Raw genomic sequence first — 13,119 nt, forward strand, 5'->3', positions numbered from 1 at the left:
AAGAAATTTCGGCCGTTTTTGTTTTTGAAACCCTCGGCCGAGAACCCCCTTTTATACTCAATTTTTGCCCGATTCACCACTCTATCTTGCTCGTCCTTATCCCTTAAGCCCAGATCTAGCCTCTAAACCAATCAAGAAACACCGAATTGAGAGCTAGAACCCTCGAAAGATTCGGCCAAATCGAAAATCTTTTTTGTAACAGCCCATTTCTTTAGGGCGTGTTATGCCTTAGGAATTTGGTTAAAAAATTTTTTTTGAACATTATTTTAAAATTCCCTAAGACCGTATCTAGTGCCAGATGAGATATCTAGACTAGAAATAAATGTAAAGCGGAAGCTGAATCGAACCTGCTCATGCATAATTTAATAATTGTACATGGCATTTAATACAAGTTAATACATAAAGCGTTTGATGATGGAACAATATACATAAATCTTAAACTAATCATATTATAACATGGTACATTTACTCGCATCTTGATGTCTCGTGTCACTACACATCACCACTCTCTGAATCATCTCTGCAAGTCCCGGCTGGAACGTTGAATGTTCCAGGGGCGAACCCATGTTAGATGATGAATTATCTAAGTAAGAATACCAAATGCAATGCTATGAGTGTATGCGATGTCTTTTATCGTAGGTGTCAACTACACCCCTTATGTTGCCTATCATTTTAGCGGCCATCTCTTCGAAGCCGGGGTGTATGGGTGCACCCTTGATAGGCCAGCGGTGTCAGTTCGTACTCCCTACGGCCTCATATGCGTGTGATCAACAATATTATTGTGCATGTATGCATTTCATAGTCATGCCATTGATGCAGTCTACATGATGGTTTCATATCATAGCATGCCAATATGATAAAAGCATTTACATTTACAACTGTATTAAATTCAAGCAGCATACTTACAACTAATTTGTCTCGATCTACGTGCCAAGCGGCTATCCCTTAATTTCCTTGCTCAAGAGGACCCCTACAACATAGATTTATTTTTAGAATACCAATTGCTAATTTTTCATAATTTCTTCCTTTTTCTTTTATTCCTAAGCTTCATTTCTTCCAAAATTACATAATAATTATCTAGGCTTCATAAAAATTTACTTTCTTTTTACCAATATTCCTTAAATAATATTATTAGTATTCTGGAATTTTTCTTGTAATTTTCTAACTTTCATTCCTATTTTCCCTTATTTCATAATAGCTAAATATGTAATTATTACATAATAATTACCTAATCTTTCAATTTATTAACTTTCTCTTCACTAATATTTCTTACATAATACTTCTAATATCCTGAAATTTTCTTGGAATTTTCAGAATTAAAAATCTTATTTTTCTCTATTTCCATAATAGAAAATTCTATTTAATAATTAATAAATTTAGCATTTCTAGAAATATTTTTCACAAAATATGGCATACATAAAATTTCTGATTTAATAAAACTTTTTACAACATTTTATTTCTTCTATTTCTATTTTTCTTTATTTCTTTCCTTTCCTTTTCTTTTCTTTTTCTATTTTTCTGATGGGCGCGTGGGCTGCACGCGCCATCTCCCTACTCGCGGGCACGTGCAGCCACGCGCCCGTGCTGGGTCGTCTTCTCCGGCGGCCCCTCCGAGCTTCTGAGCTTCAATACGAAGCTCTCCCCCCTATTTTCGACCTCCAGAACCCAAATACAACATCAAAATTAGAGAAAAATAACTCGAAATACCTCGATTTAAGGCTTGAACTCTCGGCTCTAGCGAAGTCGCGATTTTTCGGCGACGCTCGGATCTCCCTCTTCACTGCTTCGTTGGCCTCCAAACTTTCCAGAAACAAAGCCCACGACTTGAAGATCAGAACCCTACTCTCAAATCTCTCAAACCCTCTCCCAATCGACCGATCTAAGCTTTGCAATTTTCGGATGGGTTGGCTTGTGCGAACTGGGCTATTTATAGCCGAAAAAGCACGCCGCTCATGTCAAATCGAAGCCCACGTGGCCGGGAAGGCCATACCACCGATCAATCGCCATTAAAAACTCCCTAGCCTTATTAATTCCCGGTTGCAGCCGGCCATGCGTGCTGCCTGCAACTTCCGGATTTTTCGGATTTTTCTTGATTTTTTTTTTCTTACATATATATATACACGATATACATATTTACGTATATACTTACATTTACATAAAATGATTTCTTTTAATCTTAAATTTAATCACATCAATCTTACTATTTTTATTTACATATTTATACATTTATTTATATCTCACATACATACTTAAGCCATAATTAATTTAAACCAAATCAATTACATAAACTTAATATCATATAGACTAAATTAATTTAATTTATTTAATGTGACTCAGGGTATTACATTTTTGGCCATCATTTCCGATCAAATCCAACCATTTTTCAGCCAATGGAAGCTCCCATCGAGCTCATCATTGACTGGAGGCTAGCCTAGAGCCTCCGGGCGACCTGCCCGATGCCCCAGAAGCGACTGCCGGCGGCCACAGGCAGCCGGTCGGTTTCACACCAAGAAACTTTGTAAAAATTACATTTTAGCCCCCAGCCTTCTTTTAATTGAATTTCCTCCCTTTCTTAGATACCCCTAGACTTTTTAATACTTCCACAACGGCCCTCAAGTTCTGTATTTTCCATTTCCCTTTGGAATTTCTGAAAAACTTGCCATCTCGGCCTCCCTCGGGCAGTTTACAAAATCTGCACTTTTGCTCGGACGCTTCTAATTGTGTGCTTTTGACTTCAACTCTTCGGAATCTCTTGATTTTTATCAAATATCGCCCAATTGTGCCATTTCACCTTAATTGGCTCATCCTAACTTAGTCATTCGTCTTTCGTTTAAGTTTTGAATATTGCACTTAGGCCCGAAACTTTGCTAAATATCATTTTGACCCATATCTTCAAAAAATTCTCTTATTATTTAATACCGGGTATTACAGCCACGGTGCTACCCAAACTTCGGAATCTGACCATCTCTGTAGTTCACTATGTAGCCTTGACTCATGGGTCTCACTCCCTTACCGCGAGCCAACCTACAAGCTTATCCGGTAATTAGTCACAAGCCAATCACTAGTTCTCTACCTTGGTCATTCGGCTTAGATCTGCTGTTATAAGCCACACACCCATGGTGTTATTGTTAGGCTAGAGCCTCATTCCTCGTCTCCGAGAGTTGTAATTGACCCGACTCCTATCACTCCTGATACTTCTCTCAATACCAGCCTAAATCTCCAAATCATGGGTGACACAACACTACTCACAATTTCCCTTCTACTAGAACCCATGCTCCCAAGTGTATCAAAGTGTATCTACTATTGCATCATCCGATATACCAACAGGGTAAGATTCAAGACAATCAAACTAGAGCCAGCCGCCCATAACTATTGGGATGTACAACTGTCTGCATACTAAACCGAAGGTTAGGTCAGTAACCAGAATAAATTTCTCCCCCAAAGGCCAAATATAGGGATCACGCATCCCTATGATTACTGTTCGGGAAACTCACTTCCCTAAGCAAGCCCATATCACAACATATGCCTACATCGGGGAACATACCACTCATAGTTACGACCTACCTCGACCCACGTATACAACCACAATTTCATCACCCTCTTCAAGCACAAACTTCTAAATCTCGAAGCCCACACAACATACCGTGTAGTAGTCACTTTCTTGGTACCTAAGTCTTTTCCTTCAGATCACTGAGTTAGCCCCATGATCCCAAGCTTTCTTCCATGTTCTCTTATAAAGGAAAATACTTAACTTTTAAATGTTCTTTAAATCGTACCCATTCTGTATTTGGCATACCTTGCACTTCAAGATCCGGCAAATTCTTTTCATAGCTTTCCACTAATAGCCCGCTTCGTCCAAAGCATAAAGTGGATCAAATGATCTTTTCCTTTTTGCTCGGTCGCCGCTTTCAATCTTGTATTGCCTCTACCCTTGAAGGACTTATGGCTAACTTGTTTCTCATAACTTAGAAAAATTACCTGCAGCGGACAATTCTCAAGTATTGCTCGATTTTTTTTTTCCTGCAGCTAAGTAAATCAAAATATACTCAACCAATGCAGTCATAAACCAATCCTACTATGATTTTGAACATCCTAGGTATCACACTCATAAAGGTTATTGGTTATCCCAATTGCTATCACTAGATACCCATAATAATCTGTAGCAAGATCTAAGGCAACCTTACTATATCTTCCTTTTTAATTTTCAACGGGTTGTATCCTATCCTCAATTGAATCTCTTAAAGTCACAAATCCTCAATGAGTATATCATTCCCATATTCCAAATTTCTATAAACAATTTAGACAATAGAACAGTCTCCCAAGCATTTATTATCTAAAATCCTCAAAATCTTAAATCCATCGAACACATGCAAAATAACCATATAGCAAAATGGTCTCTCGAGCATGTATCTTCTAAATTCCTCTGGACTTTGGATCCACCAATTTCTAGCAAAATAAGTAGTTTCCCAAATGATTATGTAGTACTCTTGAAACTCCAAGTTTATTAAATCCCTGTAATTCAAATAAGTTTCATCTAAAATATCCCCAAGTAATCTTCAAGTAAGGAAGATGTTGATGTTCTACCCTTGTGCTTAGTTTTGATGATGAAAAACATATGTTATTAAATCCCTAAGTCATGAATCAAGGTGGTGGTTTTCAACAAAAATCAATTTCAAGTGCATTGTTAAAATGAAAACCAAAAAGATTTATGATTTTCTATTTTAGTTAGAGATTTGCAAAGTCAAGTTTTTAGTCTTAAAAGAATCTCCTAAAATGATTTTCAAATTAGCTTTGAAGTCGTTGGTCAACATAGAGCTAAAATTGTTCTAAGGCAAAAGACCAACTTGAACATAAATGTGTTTGATGAAAATTCAATCTTAAGTATGAAAAATCATTTATGTTAATCTCATTCTTCAGAATAAGCTTTCATATTTTGAAGCATGCATGAAAGGTTTTGGTTTGAAACTTAATCGTATGAAAAAAATCCTTTAGTTCATGCATCATGTCTTGAAACTCGTTTTGATAACGCTTTAATATTTTTCTAAGTCTGGAAGACTAGCACCTTATAAGGAGACATATATGAAAATGTTTTCTTTTTAGAAAACTAACTCCCGGTAATTCAATAGCTAACATTCATTAGTGATAAAATGATTTTTAACGAAGTTTTCAAGAAATAGAAAGTGTATATCTTGGAGGTGGTAAAATCCCAAAATCCTAAGTTCCTACTAAAATCCAAATTCTACTTTTTTATTCTTATGGATTTTGATTTTTTAGATATTTTTATTGAATCCAAATGGGGGGTACTTTCTTATTTACATTTATTTATTATTGAATCCAAATGTAAATATGTTGTAATGTTTTCAAAATTCATTCTGTTGAAAATCTTCTTCATCTGTTGACTGTGTGCTTCAATCTGTCGGTTATGCATAAGGATAGTCGACTATGCTTCTTCAATCTGTCGACTATATCTTGCATCTGTCGACTATTTTTGTGTCTGTCGACTATTGTGAAAGGATAGTCGACTATGCTATTTCATCTGTCGACTATTTTTGTTCTGTAAATTCAAAATTTTCTTCACATTTTTGCAATAGTCGACTATGCATATGTATCTATCGACTATGAGATTTTTGTGTTATAAGATAGTCGACTATGCTTTTCTGTCTGTCGACTATGGCTAGTTTTATTTGATAAAATAGTCGACTAACCTATTTGATCTGTCAACTATGTGTTTCACAGAAACTTACAACGGCTAGTTTTTCAATCTCCAACAGCTAGTTTCTCATTCTCCAACGGTCACAAACGGCTTCATTTCTTTTCAATCTTGTGGGAAGCTTATATATACATATCAAGGAGATCAAGAGAAGGCTAATGGACGGGAATGAATTAATTTGAGCTTACCGTTACTCGTTTGTATTTACAGTGATTGTGCTTCAATTTTTTTTTTCTCTCTTCAAGGCTTTGATTTTAACTTGTATTAATTCATTCAAGCCTTGTTTTTATTGTGAGAGAACTTGTAACTAAGAGTACCCACTCTTAGCATCTCGTTTACATTTGTATCACTCTTACTTTCCTAGCTTTGTGCTAGAAGACTTGCTCGTTAAAGCAAGTGGCTGTAATTCCTAGCTAGGTTCTAGAGGGCTTGCTTATATAAGCAAGAGGTTGTAATTCCTAGTCTTAGACTAAAGGACCTACTTGGTTTAAGTAGGGGGTTTTAGTGGATGGTTTGAAAAATCCTTAGTGAGGAGCTAAGGTAGTGGATTAGGCTTGGTTAAGCCAAACCACTATAAATCCTTGTGTTTTCTTATGCTTGTGTTCTTTGATATATTTATCTCTCCAAGCATTTCATTATTCCTCCTCGGTTCTCATATTTATCTTTGTTCATTTGTCATTTTTATGGTTTACGCTTTAAAACTCTAAATCCTCAATCTGTATCAAAAAGTTTTTATATTAATGTTCTATCATTTAAGTTTTTAAAATAACCAATTCACCCCCTCTCTTGGTGTGTGCCATAGAACCTACCTGTTCTAACAGATGTCTCCCAAAATCTCGCAAGTCATTCAAGATTTTTGTTTTTTTGGTAGGGGTTTAATTTCACCAAGTGACTAGAATACTTACTCGTACCAAGTCCCGTCCTGTAAAACAATTAGGCATCTCCCAAATGATTATTATCTAGAATCCTCGAGATTCCAAATTCATTAACCCCTACAACCTAACCATTAGTACGAGACTCTAATGAACCATATATGGAAATAGTTCCAAAATCCAATTAGTCCCCCGAGACCTCAAGTCTGTCAATTTCCTATAAACACTTATTGATAAGAAATTCTAACAATCCTCAAATCAAAGTACTTACTCGTTGGACTTTACTATAGTCATTGAAACAACATCAAATGCCATGTAACCCATCTTGTCACCAAAGCCCCAAAGATTAATAACATCAATTAAAATATCAAATTTTACTATTTTACCTTCTAGGATCCTTAAAATAACCATATAATCAATCCTGTCATCAAGGAACCCCAAAGTTAGTACCATCAGGTATATCCCTCGAATCCCAAAATTTTTGCATGAAATAAAATAATCTTCCAAAGAAACCCCCCAAATCTTCAAATTGTCATAGGGTCTTCATGACCTTGATTCTATTCATTCCTTGAGTTTCAAGAATCTTAATAAATAATGACTTACAAAAGAACCTCTCAAAATTCTCGAGACCTAGGTCCACTAGGTTTTCGCATCTTGCCTAACTTACTTATTCATCAGATCTTGTTGTCCTCAACTGTAACACCTGGTATAACCGGTGTTAGAATAAGAAAGGAAGTGTGAAATTTTCAAAAATACCCTTGAGAAGGTGATGGATCCTTGAGAATGAGGGTGCCCTATGAGAGGGGCATTTTGGTAATTTGGATAGTGAAATCAAATAAAGGGTATTTTGGTAAATTAAAAATAATTCCTATGTAGAATTAGGTGAGTAAGTGAATTAAATCCCACTTTTGTATTTATGTGGAGATATATGGGATTAATAATTCACAAAGGATATTTTGGTAATTTTGGAATTAATTCCATAAAAAATTTAATTATGGAAAATAAGGAAAATGTTAAATATTCAATTATTTAAGAGAGTAATTAATTTTCCCTAAAATAATGGATTAATGTGGTGATACCACATGGATGGTGGAGATGGAAGCTTGGAAGCTAAGGTTAATGTCTAAAGGTGACACTTGGCAAAGTCTTGTTCAAGTATAAATGGGGTGATTTAATTAAATGCAAAAGAAATACTAATTGGTCTTTCAAGCATTTAATGAGATGCATGATTATATGGATTAAAGAAAATCCAAAAGAAAATGGTAAATGGTCACCATTAATGCCTTGAAAAATATGAGATTTAATTAAATGTGAAAGGGAATGGAAATTCAAGATGATCCAAGGGTGGAGGATTATTCTTGAAAATTGAAGTGATCTAATGGATGAGATAAAATCCTTCAAGTTGGCATGGATTGCCAACTCAATTAAGGAATCTCTCTTTAAAATTGATTTTTGAATGGTGGAGGCCATTAGTTAAAAAGGATGGGAGGCTAGGATTAAATCCTAGCAAAACACTTGGATTGTGCTTTAAATTGAAGGTTGAGATATTCTCTTGAAAGGTGAATAAAATCCAAAAAAAAAAGAAAAAGAAATTAGTCATCCATTAATGGTGTGAAATTGGAGAGAATTTTTTTAATGGAAAAGAAAGTGATTATATCTTTCAAGGCTTGTCTTGAAATTAGTCCAAATTAAATAAATAGAAAAGAAATCTATTTATGGGACTTAATCCAAGGGTGGTGGATGGCTCTTGAAAATTCAAAGGCTTGGATTTAAAAAGAAAGGAGCACATGGATTGTGCTTTCTTGTGTTTTCTCCAAGAGAAGAGATGGGCTTATTTGAAAAGGATGGTTGAAATTAAATCTCCCTTAAGCACAAGAATTGTGCTTTTAGTGAATGACCTAGATTTATTCTTGAAATGTGGAGGCCTAGTATATAATGGAAAGTAAGGAAGTCTTATCTTCCTTTGGCCATTTGGAGAAAGAAATGAAGAAGGAAAGAAAGAAAGAGAGATAAGAAAGTCTCCCATGGAAGAAAAAGTGAAGAAGAAGAGAAGGGATCAAGGTAAGCTTTGTTCCTTCTTCTCTTTATTTTAAGTATGCTTGAATGTAAAGTAAGTTTCTTTTGGGATGCCATCTTAGATGGGAGAAAATGAAAATGGAAGCTCTCTTGAAATGAAGATTTAAAGATTCAAGAAGAGGTAAGGGATGGTCCCATGGGAGGGTGGCCTTATAATGTGTTGTAAATATGTTTCATAAATGTATAGGTTAGTTTGGGAACATGGTTGAAATGGTGGGTTAATGCCTTTAACCTTGGAGGGTTGTAAGGGTAAAGAAACCTAGCCACACTTGCATGTATTTGACATCATATAATCTTGTTATGTTCATATTTATTTGGCATTGCACCCTTATTGAGCTTAATAGCTCATAAGATTTTTACCCTCACATGTAGGTTGTGAAAGCATGGTAAAGTAAAGGCAAGGTGGAAGCATGAAAATGAAGATTCAAGTGTATTGGAGGGCTTAAGGTAGCCTATTTTGTTGCTTTGATTTATGTAATGTAATGTATTTGATTGGTAATGGCTTGTTTAAGCCTAAGGCTAGGGGTGTATTTCCTTTTGTAGTGTTTGATTTTAAATTGAAATGAGATTATGGCTTATGGCATGTTGAAGCCTAAGTGTTGGTGAAGTCTCATTTTTGGAATGTTATGGAAGCATCAAAGAGGTGGTGTAAGCCTTAATTATGGAGAAATAGAGGAAAATTTGGGGTTAGGAAGGCCCATGGAAAGAAAAAAAAAAAAAGTTAGAAGCAGCAGGCAACAGCCCCGCGCGCGTAGGCAGGGTCGCGCGTGCGGGCGGGCGTGCAGCCGAGTGCGCGGGCAGGTGTGCGCAGCATGTGCAGCCAGCCTGCACAGCCAGTGCCCAGCGGGGCCCTACTCGGGCCCTAGGGTGCACCGTGGGCCCCGTCGGCCAAATTTTTTTTAAAATTCATAAATTTGGGAAGTTTTGGGGGCATTTCTAAATTGATTTTGGGTCTCGGAGGAATTTTCAAAATAAATGGATTTTTCGGGCATTTTTGGAGAAAATGCCAAAATTTTGGAAAATTGAAAATTTGAGCTTTTCCTCCAAAATAGGTAATCAATCAATGGATTGATTTTAATGGTGATTTATGGAGCCCGGTAAAATTTTTGGATGGAAAATGATTAAATATAAATAAGAAAATAATGGTTGAGCATCTTCATGAGTTTTATTTTTAACTGAATGCAGTGTGGTTAAAGCCCAATTCTGCTATGAATCCTGGGGTTGAGGGAAGGGAAGGACGAGCCTAGTTCCCACCTAGGGCGTTTCGTTTTGAAACATGGTCCACCCTTCACCAAAGGCCGGGCAGGTGGACAATTCGGGTAATTGTTCACGAGTAACACTCGTAAGTGGGAGCGGGGCGTTACATTAACAGGGATAATCTCGAACAACGTGTAACCTATCCTGTCTCAAAACTCTAAGATCAGTAACAGGAAAATATCATACAATGCTATTTACATTTATCGCATTTGTACACATATATAGACTTCTCATTTCACTATTTTGTCCATCCAGGTACATCTACATACAATCCTTTATCTCGAAAACCAAAAATCATTCTTCCTTGGTTTCGAATCTATTCCTGCCATAGGTCAAAACATCCTCAAAGTTAGTCAACTCAAATCTAAATCAAAACCACAAAGCCACCACAACCCATAATATCCTCAAAGTTAGTTAAATCAAAATCTAAAGCCAAATAATATATTTAAGCTTTGATACCAATTGTACCACCCCACTCTCAATTACACAATGAAGCAATAAGATATTCATTATATGCTAATAATGACCTCAGGTGTTATTGGAAATCCTTTATCAATGGAAGCAATGATCGAACCTGAGTATGCTACATAACTAGGATTTCCACAAGTTTAAATAAAAGTCCGTTACGCACCCACATATCAGGAAGTTATAGCAGCTTCACAAATACATAATTTTTGCGGTACAGCCGTAGAACCGCACACAAAAAACCATACATCCTTAAATATTTTAACTGCTATTTAAATAGAATATTGGGATTACACAGGTACACAAATAAATCCAACTCTAAATCAGCCAAGCACCACCTCTAAATCCTTGCTCGCACTGGAACCTCGAGTACCTGATATGCTTAACATACCTGGAACGTTGAATGTTCCAGGGGTATGAAACACCCGAGTTAGATAATTACATCTAAGTGAGTGGTACAAGGAAAGAAACTATGCATGTAAGAGCAATATGCAGTTATGCCAGGAAATACGCAAAAATAAGTACGAAATCTCCCAAGATCATGTCAATATAAACCTTCCATGTGGTAGCAAGGTCAGGGGGTTGCAATCACCCTCGTAGTCATCATGGTAGCTCACCGCAAGAGCATGAGATCATGGCTCACTGCAAGAGCACGAGATCCCCCGTGATGTCCCAACAACCAACCACAGATACAAACACCGAGATGCTTATAAAATAGGCTAGATATGCTCAAAAGCAATAAAACATGAGACGTAAGCCACCAACCATGACATGTTGTATGGAAAAGAAGAAGGAATATGATATGCAAGCCACAAGCCACGTATGAAAGCTGTCATGGTCAAACCCGATGCAACAAAGTAGAAATGATATGCTCGAAACAAAGGGAACATAAGACGTAAGCAATGAACCATCCACAAATGAAACCAAGAGTGATCATGGGAAGGCAAGAAGCATGCACAAGAACCACTCACCTTGACTAATTACCTTTGGAAGCACGATTTACAACAAGCGAGAATGGGTTTTCTCGTAGTTTTCTTACTTCTTGGCATGAACTTCGAGAAAGACCCGAAAACTTCATCGAGGCTCATTCTCCCTCGTTTCTCCCCCGATTTTCTCCCTTCTTTTTGGCATCATTTCCTCTCCCAAACTTCCTTCCTTTTTCCTCTTTGTTTGCTGCCCAAAATGAATAGCCCCAAAGCCCTTATTTATAGAAAACTCTGGTGAACCAAATCACACCATGTGTCGTGCCATCATGAGACTTCAAATCCTATCTCCTAAGTGGGTAATGAATGCTTTCCACATGTCCTTAGGGATAAGGTTTGGAGACTTTTGCAAACTTGGAGGCTAAGTAAGCTTTTCTTGGCCAATCATGCGATGCCACCTCAGGGGGTCATTATGAGCCATCATGTGACCTTATCTTATCTTCCAAGTGGCCAATGGTTGATTGCCATGTGTCCTTGAGGATAAAGTTTGGAAACTTTTGGATGCTAAGCAAAAGACTTGGGGGGAAGACTTTGAGAAGACTTGGATTTTAAGCAAAGACTTAGGGAAGACTTGGAGAAACTTAGAGCAAAGACTTGGACTTGGACTTCAAAACGATCCAAAACTCCATTTGATTTGAGTTTGAAATCCAAGATATTTTGAAGAGATATTTTAAGGTTTCAACAAACGACGCTTTACCCTAAACTTTTCACGTAACTGCACTTAGACCCTTTGCAACTTGGTTCCCGGGCCATTTTTAATTGCACTTTTTGGTCCCAAAAATGGATAAATTATGCTAATACCCCAAGATTTTAGGTAAATTACATTTTTACCCGAACTTCACTATTTACGATTTTCCCATTGGCTCAGAAACTGAACCTTTGTCTCAAGGCTTTTATAATCCCTCGAAAGGACTCATTTTCTCAAGTATTAGAACATAATAATCTCAGGTATTACATCATATTTGAGTTTAAAAATCTGGGGTATTACACTTAGGTTGGCCCACTCGACTTGTTTTCCCTTCTTGTCGCTTGTCTTTAAACCTAGAATAACTTGGTTAGGTTAGTCCTACTCAGGACGTCGACGTCAATCTAATTTGGGTTCTCTTTAGGTCTCTTGGAATTGGCAATGTGACTAGCGAGTCAGTTTGTTGATCGGAGTTCTAAGAACGAAGCCCTATTAGATGATTCGAGACCGAGCAAGACAAACCTCGAGTGTGTTCTAGGCTAGCCTATGATGATGACTTGTGTTTACCCCAAATCTTGATTTATGATGGATTCATTTTATTCTGAGGCTATCACATTGCAATATTTTTTTAAGTCATCTATTAAATCACTAATTAATTAACTATTACGCTTTTAAAAATTTATCAATTAAGTCATAAATATATTTTTTTTGAAAAACATTAAAATATTATTTATATTAAAAGAAATCTAGTTATGAGTGAATACAGATACATATATGTATATATATTTTATTCTTATTGTAGCCTATAAGTGGGTGTGTAGTTCCACTTTACATTTACGCGTAGCATGTAAGGCGAGGCATGATGACGTAGTCGATGGCTAAACTCGACGAATTCCATGGCCCCACATTCAGATATTGTGCGGGTCAAGGTATACAATAACCAATTTGAGGTGTTAGGCAATGGTTAAGATCTTCAATAATTTTCATTACATCGATATTTTTATTACCCAAAGGTGACCACTCTGTTCTATTCATTGTAGGCTTAGATTCTCAAGATTTCGCTCGATCTTC

This window comes from Diospyros lotus, chromosome 3 (assembly GCF_014633365.1).
Source record: "Diospyros lotus cultivar Yz01 chromosome 3, ASM1463336v1, whole genome shotgun sequence".
NCBI classification, from domain to species: Eukaryota; Viridiplantae; Streptophyta; class Magnoliopsida; order Ericales; family Ebenaceae; genus Diospyros; species Diospyros lotus.